Source organism: Elephantulus edwardii, unplaced genomic scaffold (assembly GCF_000299155.1).
Source record: "Elephantulus edwardii isolate Elephantulus edwardi_28Jun2011 unplaced genomic scaffold, EleEdw1.0 scaffold00250, whole genome shotgun sequence".
Classification (NCBI taxonomy): Eukaryota; Metazoa; Chordata; class Mammalia; order Macroscelidea; family Macroscelididae; genus Elephantulus; species Elephantulus edwardii.
The window spans coordinates 1,163,627-1,173,834 of record NW_006400000.1 but is presented as its reverse complement, the minus strand read 5'-3'; the positions used below and the strand labels follow the sequence as shown (position 1 = coordinate 1,173,834).

The window sequence follows — 10,208 nt, the reverse complement described above, 5'->3', positions numbered from 1 at the left end:
CTTGTATCCTTATACTCATTCTATAATAATTGTTTTATACAATATTTGTTCTCATGGGACTGAGTTAGTTTACGCAACATAATGTTCTCCAATCCCTTCCAAGTTAGGTAATAATTTACAAAATCATTGCTCCTCTGTGCTGTAGTATTCCATTGTCTGAATGTACCATTATTTTTCAATCCATTCATTTGTGGTTGGATATCAGGGCTATTTCCGTTTTCTTGCGATGATGAAACAATTGTTGTCTTTGTTAAGAATCATTGAGTTGGAACTGAATTGTAGCTGACCCTCCAGTGGGTTTTCCTAGGCAGTAAATCACACATGCGTCAAATGCTTATCTTTCTCCTGTGAAGCAGTTGGAAGATTAGAATCATATACCTTGGGTTTGACAATGTATCAATTTACCATCACATCACCTCATTTACTGCTTTATTTAAGGCAGATATTTTGTATCCATTGTGATATCTAATATTATTTTTTTATCTTATTTAGAACATTGAGAAAAATTGAATTTTATTAACTTCTACCTACTTGTAACAAAAAAAGATAATAAAAGTAGCATGATTTTAAAATGAAGGAACTTGAATCATCTACATGCATTTCATCTTGTTGCTACCTCTTATCACTTACTGGTATACACTCACCTTTGTTCAGTCTCCTTCAGAAAAATAGAGCATAGACATTGTCCTTTTATGCTTTCTGATTTCCAGGAGAAGAAAAACCATTCTCTGGCAGTGACAGAAATGTGTCTGACTGATTGTAAGAATTTCTTCCCAGGGGTCTCCCAAAATACAAATGTTCCCAAGACAAACATCACTAATTCAACACAAAGCCTGATAGGTGTGCCATTGGAGGTGCATATTTCAAGGTGCCTCAGAGACTTGGGGACTTCCTTTTGAAATGCTGGGCAGTTTTAATAAGCAGGTCCATTATCTCAGTGAAGAAGGAGGTCAGCTGGGTGTACTGAGGTGGAACTGATTGGCCAAATTGCCAATGGCCACAGAACGATCCAGTGACAAGCTGAAGCCAGGAGGACAGATACAGCTGTGCCCAAGCTGCACAGAAATCTGTCTCTAATTACATTCACCCAGTAAAACTTGCTTATTTACCATTGGAGTGGGGCACATAATGGCCTTTACATCTTTCATCTTTCCCAATCATTTTGCCAGGTTTTTTCTTTTTCTAGGTTTAAAGTGCCAAATGTTGAAAAAGCACATTTCCAGGATGTCCTATTTCTTTCCAATGCACTGTAAAATCACCTCGTAATGGCACATGCTAAGGGGTTGTCTGCTTCTTGAGAAAAGAGAATGAGTCAGTTCTCCAGGGCACAACTATATCTGTGTTGTTGCCCCAGGAAAATTAACCAGCTCAAGTTCTTCATTTATCTGATGGCAGCCAGCCCAGGTTAAGTGTATGTTTCTGAGTTAATCCTAGTGATTGCCAGTGGATACAGATTTCCACAGTTCCATTGTGGATAATGTACGACTCCATTTGCACTAAGAGTGACATTAGCTGGCCAGTAAAGACCTCATAAAGTGTTTTATATGCTGATATCAAGCGTTCTTATAGCAGGACAGTGGTAGCCATTATACAGTTTGGCTCTGCTGAATGGTGTTCATTTTCCGAATCTTGTCAGCGTCAGGTTCCCAAACATAAAGGAGTGTTACCAGGACACATGGGAGTTGTACTGCTTTATAAAGCCTCAGCCTTAGCCCAACTGGCTGGCTGTAATATGAAAAAAAAAATGCATTCAGCATTTTCTGTATAATGTGGTAGTTATAATGTTTGGCTTTTGGACCTGATAGACTTAGGCCCAGCCTTATTTTTGCTTCTTGTGTGAGTAGTGCACCAATTTTGTAATGTTATTGAGCTTTGATTTTTGTATTTTGCAAACTGAGGACGATAATGTAATGTTGAGACAAACTCTTGTTGTTGTTGTGTGCCATTGAGTCTGAAGAGATCCATAGCTGATCCTCCAGAGGGTTTTCAGAGGCAGTTAATCACACAGGAAGAGATTGTCCATCCTTCTCCCACGGAGCAGCTGGTGGATTCAAATCATTGGCCTTCAGAATTGCAGTGCAGATTTTCATACCAATGTCTTTTTTACCATTCCTTATTTTAGGTTTGACTTAAATAGTATACGAAAAATGAATATAGGACTGCCTAGCATAATTAAGTATTCACTATGTTGTGATTGTTCTTATTGGTGGATTGATACAGTAGTTAAAACAATTGGCTCAAACATTGACAATGACTGCGAGTATGACACAGGACCAGGGAGTATTTAATTCTGTTTTGAAAAGGTTAACAATGATTCTGATGTGTATCATTTCTCCACATCAATTTAATCTGTGCATTGAGCAAATCTTTAGAGAAGCTGGACTATGAGAAGAAGAGTGTTGCATCAGGCTAGGAGGAAGACTTATTAACAAGTTGCATTATATAGATGACACACTCTTGTTTGTAGAAAGTTACGAGGACTGTAAGTACTTTCTGGAAAAGATCAAAAACTTCAGGCTTCAGTATGGATCGCATCTCAAAATAAAAAAGCAACATCCTCACCAATAGACCAATAGACGATACCATGATAGAGGGAGAAAAGATTGTTAACGATTTCACTTTCTTTAAATCCACAGTCAACACCAATGGGAAGAGCAGTTATGAAATCCACAGATGTGTTGCATTTGGAAAATCTGTTGTCAAGACCTCTCTAAAGTGCTAAAGAGGAAGAATGTCAATTTTAAGAGCAAGGTACACCTGGTCCAAGGCATTTTCATTTGCTTCCTAGACTTCTGAAGGTTGAGTAATGAACAAATACCGAAGAAGAAAAACCAATGCATTTGATTTGTACCAAAAGAAGAAACAAGTCTGTCTTGGAAGATCTAGAGTGCTAATTAGTGGTAAGCATAGTAAACCTTTGCCTCATATATTTTGGGCATAATGTCAGAAGGGACCAATACTTTAAAAATAAACAAACAAACAAGCAACCCCACAAAAAACAAACAACAAAAAAAACCCCTAACAACAAAAGACATTATATGGGGAAAGATGTAGGGTCAGAGAAAGTGAGAAAGATCTTCAACAAGATGGCTTGACACAGTGATTCTAAGAATGGGTTTGACTATATTGTGAGGATTGTGCAGGATAGATCAAGCTTCAGTTCTGTTATTCACTGGGTAACTATGAACAGTGTTTGACTAGACGGCACCTCACAACAACATGATTCAGAATCAACTTGATGGCCCCTAACAACAATAACAACAATTGCAACTAGTTGTTATTCCTACCTATAACTTTCCTACTGTTTATAGGTTTTTAGAAGCTTGTTTAAGAAGTGGCCAGTGTTGCTTCCTAGTCTGTCCATGATGGATAACTGTTGTGCAGTCAAATGTTGATTTGACACATCAGTCGCAAAGCTTTCATTATCACATCAACCCACAAGTTATCTCAGTACAGCAAACTGGCAGAAAAGTGCTGTACTAATTAGACCAATGTTCTTCCCAAAACACAACAAACTGGCAATTTAGTTTGGAACTCTAATAGCAAATCAGTCTTCACACTAGCTTTTTTTTTTTTAAAAGAAAAATACTGGTTTACTTATACATTGTTTTTCACATTGATCTTTCCCATTTTCTTAACCCATCTCTCCCTCCACCCATCAAATTATGTGACCCTATAATTACCCATTCCCCCCACCCACCCTTACTCCTTTGCTCTCCCATCTTAGATCCTCATACACATTTTACTAGTTATCTATTTCTACAATAATGCGTTTATATAGAATTTGTCCTTATGAGACTGAGTTAATTCACTTAGCATAATGCTCTCTAGTCCCTCCCAAGTTAGTTATTTAAAAAAATCATTGCTCCTGAGTGTTGCATAGTATTCCATCATGTGAATGTACCATGATTTCTAAATCTATTTGATTGTGGCTGGACATTTAGGCTGTTTCCATTATCTTGCGATGGCGAGCAATGCTTCTATGACTGTTGGTGTACAAGTCTCCATTTGTGCCTCAGTTCTCATTTCCAAGCAGTAGAATAGCTGGGTCACATGGAATTTCTTTGTCAGCTTTTTGAGGAAGCGCCAAACTGCCTTCCATACTGGCTGTGCCATTTTACAATCCTACCAACAATGTATTAGTGTTCCTATCTTGCCACATCCTCTCCAACATTTCTTACTTGCTATCTGGTTGATCTCTTCCACTGCTACTGTGGTGAGATGGTATCTCACTGTGATTTTGATTTGTATCTCTCTCTTATTGCCAGGGATATTGAGATTTTCTTCATCTGTGTGTCATCTGAATAGCTTCCTCTGTAAAAATTCTTTCCATGTCTTTCGCCCATTTTTTAACTGTGCTATCCGTCTTTTTCTCGTGGAGGCCCAGTATGATTGTGTAAACTTTTGATAGGAGACCCTTGTCTGAATTCACACCAACTTCTAATCACAAAGGCCCATTCACGAGATCCTAATTGGTTTAAACAAGAAGCTTCCATCCCAAAATTGTTTGCTAATTAACTAAAAAAGACCAAATTGCCTGACTGTTAACGAAATAAAAACATCTTACCTTCCAGAATCCAATTGCTTCTAACAAGAGGCTCTCAGTCAGGCTCCACTGGATCAACAAACAACGTCCTGATAAATGGAGGAAAGATTAAAACTGTCAATAACTTCATCTTACTTGTTTCCACAATTAACACCCTTGGTATCAGCAGTCAGGACGTCAGGAGATGTATTTTACTAGGAAAGTTTACAATTAGGGACCTTTCCAAATTATTTATTTTATAAAGCTGCTTTTTAAAAAAAATTATTTAGCAAAAATACTTCTTTTCTCTCCAAATTATTAAGGAGTAGTGACGTCAGTTTATGATCATTTTAGGCCATGGTTTTTCTGATCACTTGCAATGCATCTGAGAGCTGATCTATGTAAATATAACAGAAGAATTATTGATGTCTTTGAACTGTGGTGTTGGAGTAGAGTTTGACCATCCCATGGATGGCCATGTCTTCGAGAAAGTGCAGCCAGAGTGCTCTTTGGAGTAAAAAAATAATAAGGCTTCTCCTCCCATACATTGGGCATGTTGCTAGGAGGGGCTGTTCCTTGGAGACGGACATGATGCTTGGAAAGAGAGAGAACTGGTGAAGGAGAGGAAGCCCCTCCACCAGGTGGATTGGCACAGTGACGGCCGCAGTGGACTCTAGTGTGTCAGGAAGTGTGAGGATAACACAGGACAGGACAGGGTTCAGATCCATTGTTCATAGAGTTGCTATGGGCTGTACTCAATTCAATGATACCCAACAACAACAACAACAATGACTTTCTTATAGATTAGTTATAGAGAAATTGAGGGTAGTTGACATTATCTCTAACAACTCCGAGAATTTTTAATGACAGAAATGTTAGATCCTCCTGTTCTTTATTATTATTACTACTATATTTTATTACTATTATTATAGCTAATGTGCACATAACCTCACTTGATTTTTCAACATTTTCTGTGTAGCTTTGGGCAACAGTGGTTATATTTAAGAAGCTCTGGCAGTCTTGTGGGTAAAGAGTTGTGTTGCCAACCCAAAGACAGGCAGTTGGAATTCCCTAGCTGTTCCTCAGGAGAAATATGGTCAGTCTTGGCCCATGTGACTTACGTTGTTGTTATGTGCTGTCAAGTTACTTGCGACTCATAGAGATCCTATGTACAACAGTCCTAAACCCTGCTCTATCCCTTGCCAATCTCATTGACTCCAATACATCTATCCCCATTACCCCAGTGACAGAATCAATCCATCTCATCTAGGGTTTTCCTCTCCTGCACTGTCCCTCCACCCTCCCAAGCATGACGTCCCTCTCCAAGTACTGATCCCACCTTACAACATGTCCAAAGTGTGTCAGACGGAGCTTCAGAATCCTTGCACCCGAGGAACAGCCTGGCTTCACCCTTCCAGGACAAACTTGTTTGTTCTCTTAGCCTATGAAAAGTTGAAGAAGGATCAGTTATCAGTCAATCTGATTTGATGGCACACAATAATTTAGCAAGTAGTTCTAGTAGGGCAGGGCAGTTGGTCGTATAGTGAGCTATTAACCAAAAGGCTGCAATTCTCAGTTAGAATCAACCAGTGGCTCTAGGGGGAAAGATGGGCACTCTCTCCCCATTAAGATTTACAACCTTGGAAACTCAATGGAGAGTTACTATGAATTGGAATTAGCTTGATAACAATAGGTTAGTTTTATTTATCCTTTTGTTCAACTGATCACACTATCTATTTCCAGACTTTTCCATTGCACTTAACAGAAGTGTTGTGATCCTTATTGGATGCTCCAGCTTCTTCCCTGTGGGCTGCTGTGCTTGCATAAACCTTCTTAGCTTCACTCAACAGCTCACCGCTGACAAGTTGGTTTGGACTCGAGAGACCTTCCACTAGTTTTCTCAGACTCTAAATAGCAATGGAAAGAGATGCTGTCTTTCTCCCATGGAGCAATCTCAACCTCCAGAGAAGCATAACCTCTAGGTTAGCTGCCGAACTCACTGAGGACTGCGCCAAATGTCTCATAGAATGAAAAGGTTCTTTGTAGGAGGCATCCTTGAAGGTTTCATGTTGACAAAACAGAGGGCAAGTTTCTACTTTTAATGTCCTCTCTTGCTCTCTTGAGTGTTCTTTTGCTCTCAAAATATGCACTTTGCAGAGGCCAATCCACCTACTCCTCTCTCTACACATGCTGGCCTATTCCATGCTATTACCGCTCCCGAGACTGGGGACCTGCCAGCAGCATCTGCTGAACTGGGATGCTCTTGTTTTCCTTCACTAATGCAGAGCTCCAAGAACAAGAGTTAAAGGGATAGAGTAAGAAAAAGCAGAAGAGAGTTCTAGTATGTTTCATTGCCTTGTTTCTTTCAGATACATTTAATGTACTGGTTAGCATGAAGACAGGCAAATTGCTCCATTTCTCTTGTCAATTCTAATTGTCAATGAGACTTTATATGTTGTGCTTGGAAAATTTCCAAGAATGCATGCATGCTTCACAGTGGAAGATATGGTGCTTAATTACAAATGACCGCTCTGCTTGCAGTAAATGAAGCAAAGGTGGTGATATTTGAGTCAACTATTTGTCAATTGTCCCTCAAGTAACGGAATATCCTATGAACTTCCAAATTAAAAACAGATTTATTTTGCAGAAGGTACAACCAGAGTGCTCCTTGGAGGCAAGGATGGAAAAGCTTTGTCTCCCATACTTTGGCTGTGTTGTTAGGAGAGGATATTCTTTAGAGAAAGGTGTCATGCTTGGGAAGATGGAGGTTTGGTGAAAGAGAGGAAGACCGTCAATCAGAAGGACTGACGTGGTGACTGCAGCGATGAGCTCAAATGTGTCAGAGATTATGTGGGTGGCACAGGATGAGACAGGGTTCAGACAGTGTGTTCATGGGGTCACTATAAGTCATACTCAACTTGACAGTACCTAACAACAATAATATCAAGTTTCAAGATTGAGTTCACCCATCAAAGACTATTGCCACTGACTAGTTTTCAATTAACGGTAGCCCTCCATTGAATTTTCAAGGCTTTACATATTTAAGGGATTTATCGATCTTCCTCTGAGGAATGGCTGGTGGTTTTAATCACTGAGCTTTCTGATAGCATCCTGATAATATACACCTTGATGCATCTAAACCCACAGCCAAGTATTTGTTTATTCAGCAAATAATTGTTTGCCTGCCTACGGCCTTCTAGGACCTGTCTGTCCAAATAGAAAAGTGAGTTGCAATGACCATATATGAGGTGTTGCCGAACTCTATGTTATCGTCTCTTTGTCCTATGTCTTCTCCACCTTCTCATTGCTATCATCTCAGTTCAACTCTCATTATTTTGACCAGGATCGATATGCATGGGTTTTGGAGGAAACAGAAATATCCCAGATCCACTCATGGAGAACTGACCAAAGCCTCCCAGCACATTTATCACTTTTGCTGGTGATGGATTGAGGGGGGGGAAAAAGGCAGCAGATGCAAATGCAATTGTGGTGGGAAAGAGAACCTGGAGAGGCGAATGGCAGAAGAAGTTGGATAAACATAGACAGTGAAAGAGTTCTGAGAAACACAGAGGCTTTACGTTGGGACAGTTTCCAAATAACCAGGGGCACCAGGAAAATAAAATTTCCTTTCTCTTGAAATTGGGCAGATAAACACATTTCTTTCCTCCCAATGATTCTAGAGATGTTTTGGTAGAATGTTCTTTTAAACCCTTTCATGGTCCCTATTTCCCACAATGCCAGTTCTTTCTCTGTCCCATCAGTGTGATTGGATAATTTCTGGTGTGTACCATATGATTGCAAAGAAACATGTTAAGTCATTAAAGACAAATAGTGATGAACTTTGTGAAAGGCCAATTTTACAATTTTGCCTTCTAATACTTCTTTGTGACTAGAAGAGACAGATCTGCCACACTTTTCTATGTCATGGGATAGGCACAGAAATTGCGGCAATGCTGTTACTTTACTCAAAATCAAGGATGATCCCAAGATGAGTTTTCTATATCTCCTCATTAACCTGCTGTCATGAGTTTCATGGTAGAAACTATCTGGCCCATTGAATAAAGCTCATATTCCATAACACATCTATTTAAAGACTTCCTGGGTTATATCTTTTTTGTCCTTCTGGGTAAGTTCTTGAGAATACTCCCCCCAGCCCTTATTTGAGACGCTTCCCGACTAAATCAAGCCTGGAAGCAGGAGTGGCATCCACTTCCAAAATGGCTTGCCTCCAGAAACTCTATGTATGAACAGTGCTCAGGCTGTTCGTTTATAGGGTCGCTATGAGTCGTCTACGACTTGACGGCATTAAACAACAACAACAACATCTCTGTTTGAAATATTCTTTCACAATTTTACTTTCTAGTCTGCATTTGGCAGAATCCTTATATATTTTAATATAAAGACTTGGTCCAAGTGTCCCTTCTCCGTGAACTCTACTTTGATATAATCTTCCCACCATTTATGCAATTAAATACCCTCTCACTCTACAAAAATACAAGTGTTTCTTCATAGTTTCTTTTTTCTTTAAATTTTTTTTTTTGCTGTTGCTAAAAGATTTATTGCAGTAATTCAATAAAAGTTTAGAAAACATTTATGACTCAAACCAGTTCGGATGGTGCAGAGCAGGGGGGAATTCCTGCAATGTGACACCGTGAGACCCTCAGAGCCAGTACAGCAGCATGCTACTGCATGTTCTTTTCCAATGTAGCTACTTGTGATCCTGTCACATGAATTCTGCCTACTACACTCATTGCTGACATGCTGTTTCCCCCCTTGACTTACAGATGTGCAAAACTTTTCTTAGTTATAATCCATTATAAAAAGTCTTAAGCTTTTCAGCAGCCTATTTGGTGCCTGTAGATTTCCCCCCCCCTCAGATAGTACTACATTGTTTCAATAAATCATTTTAAAATGAAAAACATTTCTATGGCTTTTTGGGGTGGTTTGGTTTTTCTTCTTCTTCTTTTAAAAAAAATGCAGCTTCAATTTTAAAAAAAGCTGTTTAGATATAGTTCTGGCACCTACATGAAAGATTTTAATGAGCAGCAAAACAGAGTAGGGGGGAAAAAAACCTCAACAGTGGTTGAAATGTATATTTAAGAATATTTACAGGGTAGATCCAGTGCAAAATAATGAAAACCAAAACATCTCAGCAGTGTAAGCCTGTATGTTGGTGTTCAAAACCACCAATGGGTTTGATCACTTAACCCTAAGTAAAGTGCCTCTAGTTAACAAAACACCCTATCAATCCCAGTATTGGTCACATCACTGTGAACTTTGCTGGATTACATTTAGATAGTTTGTGATAATGTGGATTCTATCCTTGAGCCTTGTCTCACCTTTTTGCATGGCTATGGTGCATCCCTCTTAGTTGAAGTCAGTCTCTACCCTCAAGGCCCCAAACCGTCTTCTATCTAACATTTGAGACTAAGCTTTCAGTACTTCTGTGGGTCTGAAGCAGCTAGTAACTCTTATCTCCCAGCATTTCAAGTTCATTTAATATGTGTTCAAGTTTACCATACCCACTCTTGTGTGAACCACAGAACCAGATAATACAATGCAAGCCCAGCAGCCAGGAAGCTAATTTAAGCAGTGGCTAGCTAAGAACTTTCATGGTCTGGAAAAGCATGTTCATTCTCTAACTGGAAAACTTCGTAGAATCAAGGAATTTGATATTCCTCAA

General features: G+C 39.3%; 1 pseudogene across 1 annotated transcript in view; it reads right to left on the bottom strand.

Annotated features, from left to right (window-relative positions):
• Positions 1 to 6,733: 6,733 nt before the first annotated feature.
• LOC102861565 overlaps positions 6,734 to 10,208 on the bottom strand; it is a 6,846-nt pseudogene continuing 3,371 nt past the window's right edge. The window contains exon 2 of the transcript XR_438997.1: positions 6,734 to 6,812. The product of XR_438997.1 is annotated as a beclin 1-associated autophagy-related key regulator-like (transcript). The remainder of the gene's footprint in view (positions 6,813 to 10,208) is intronic.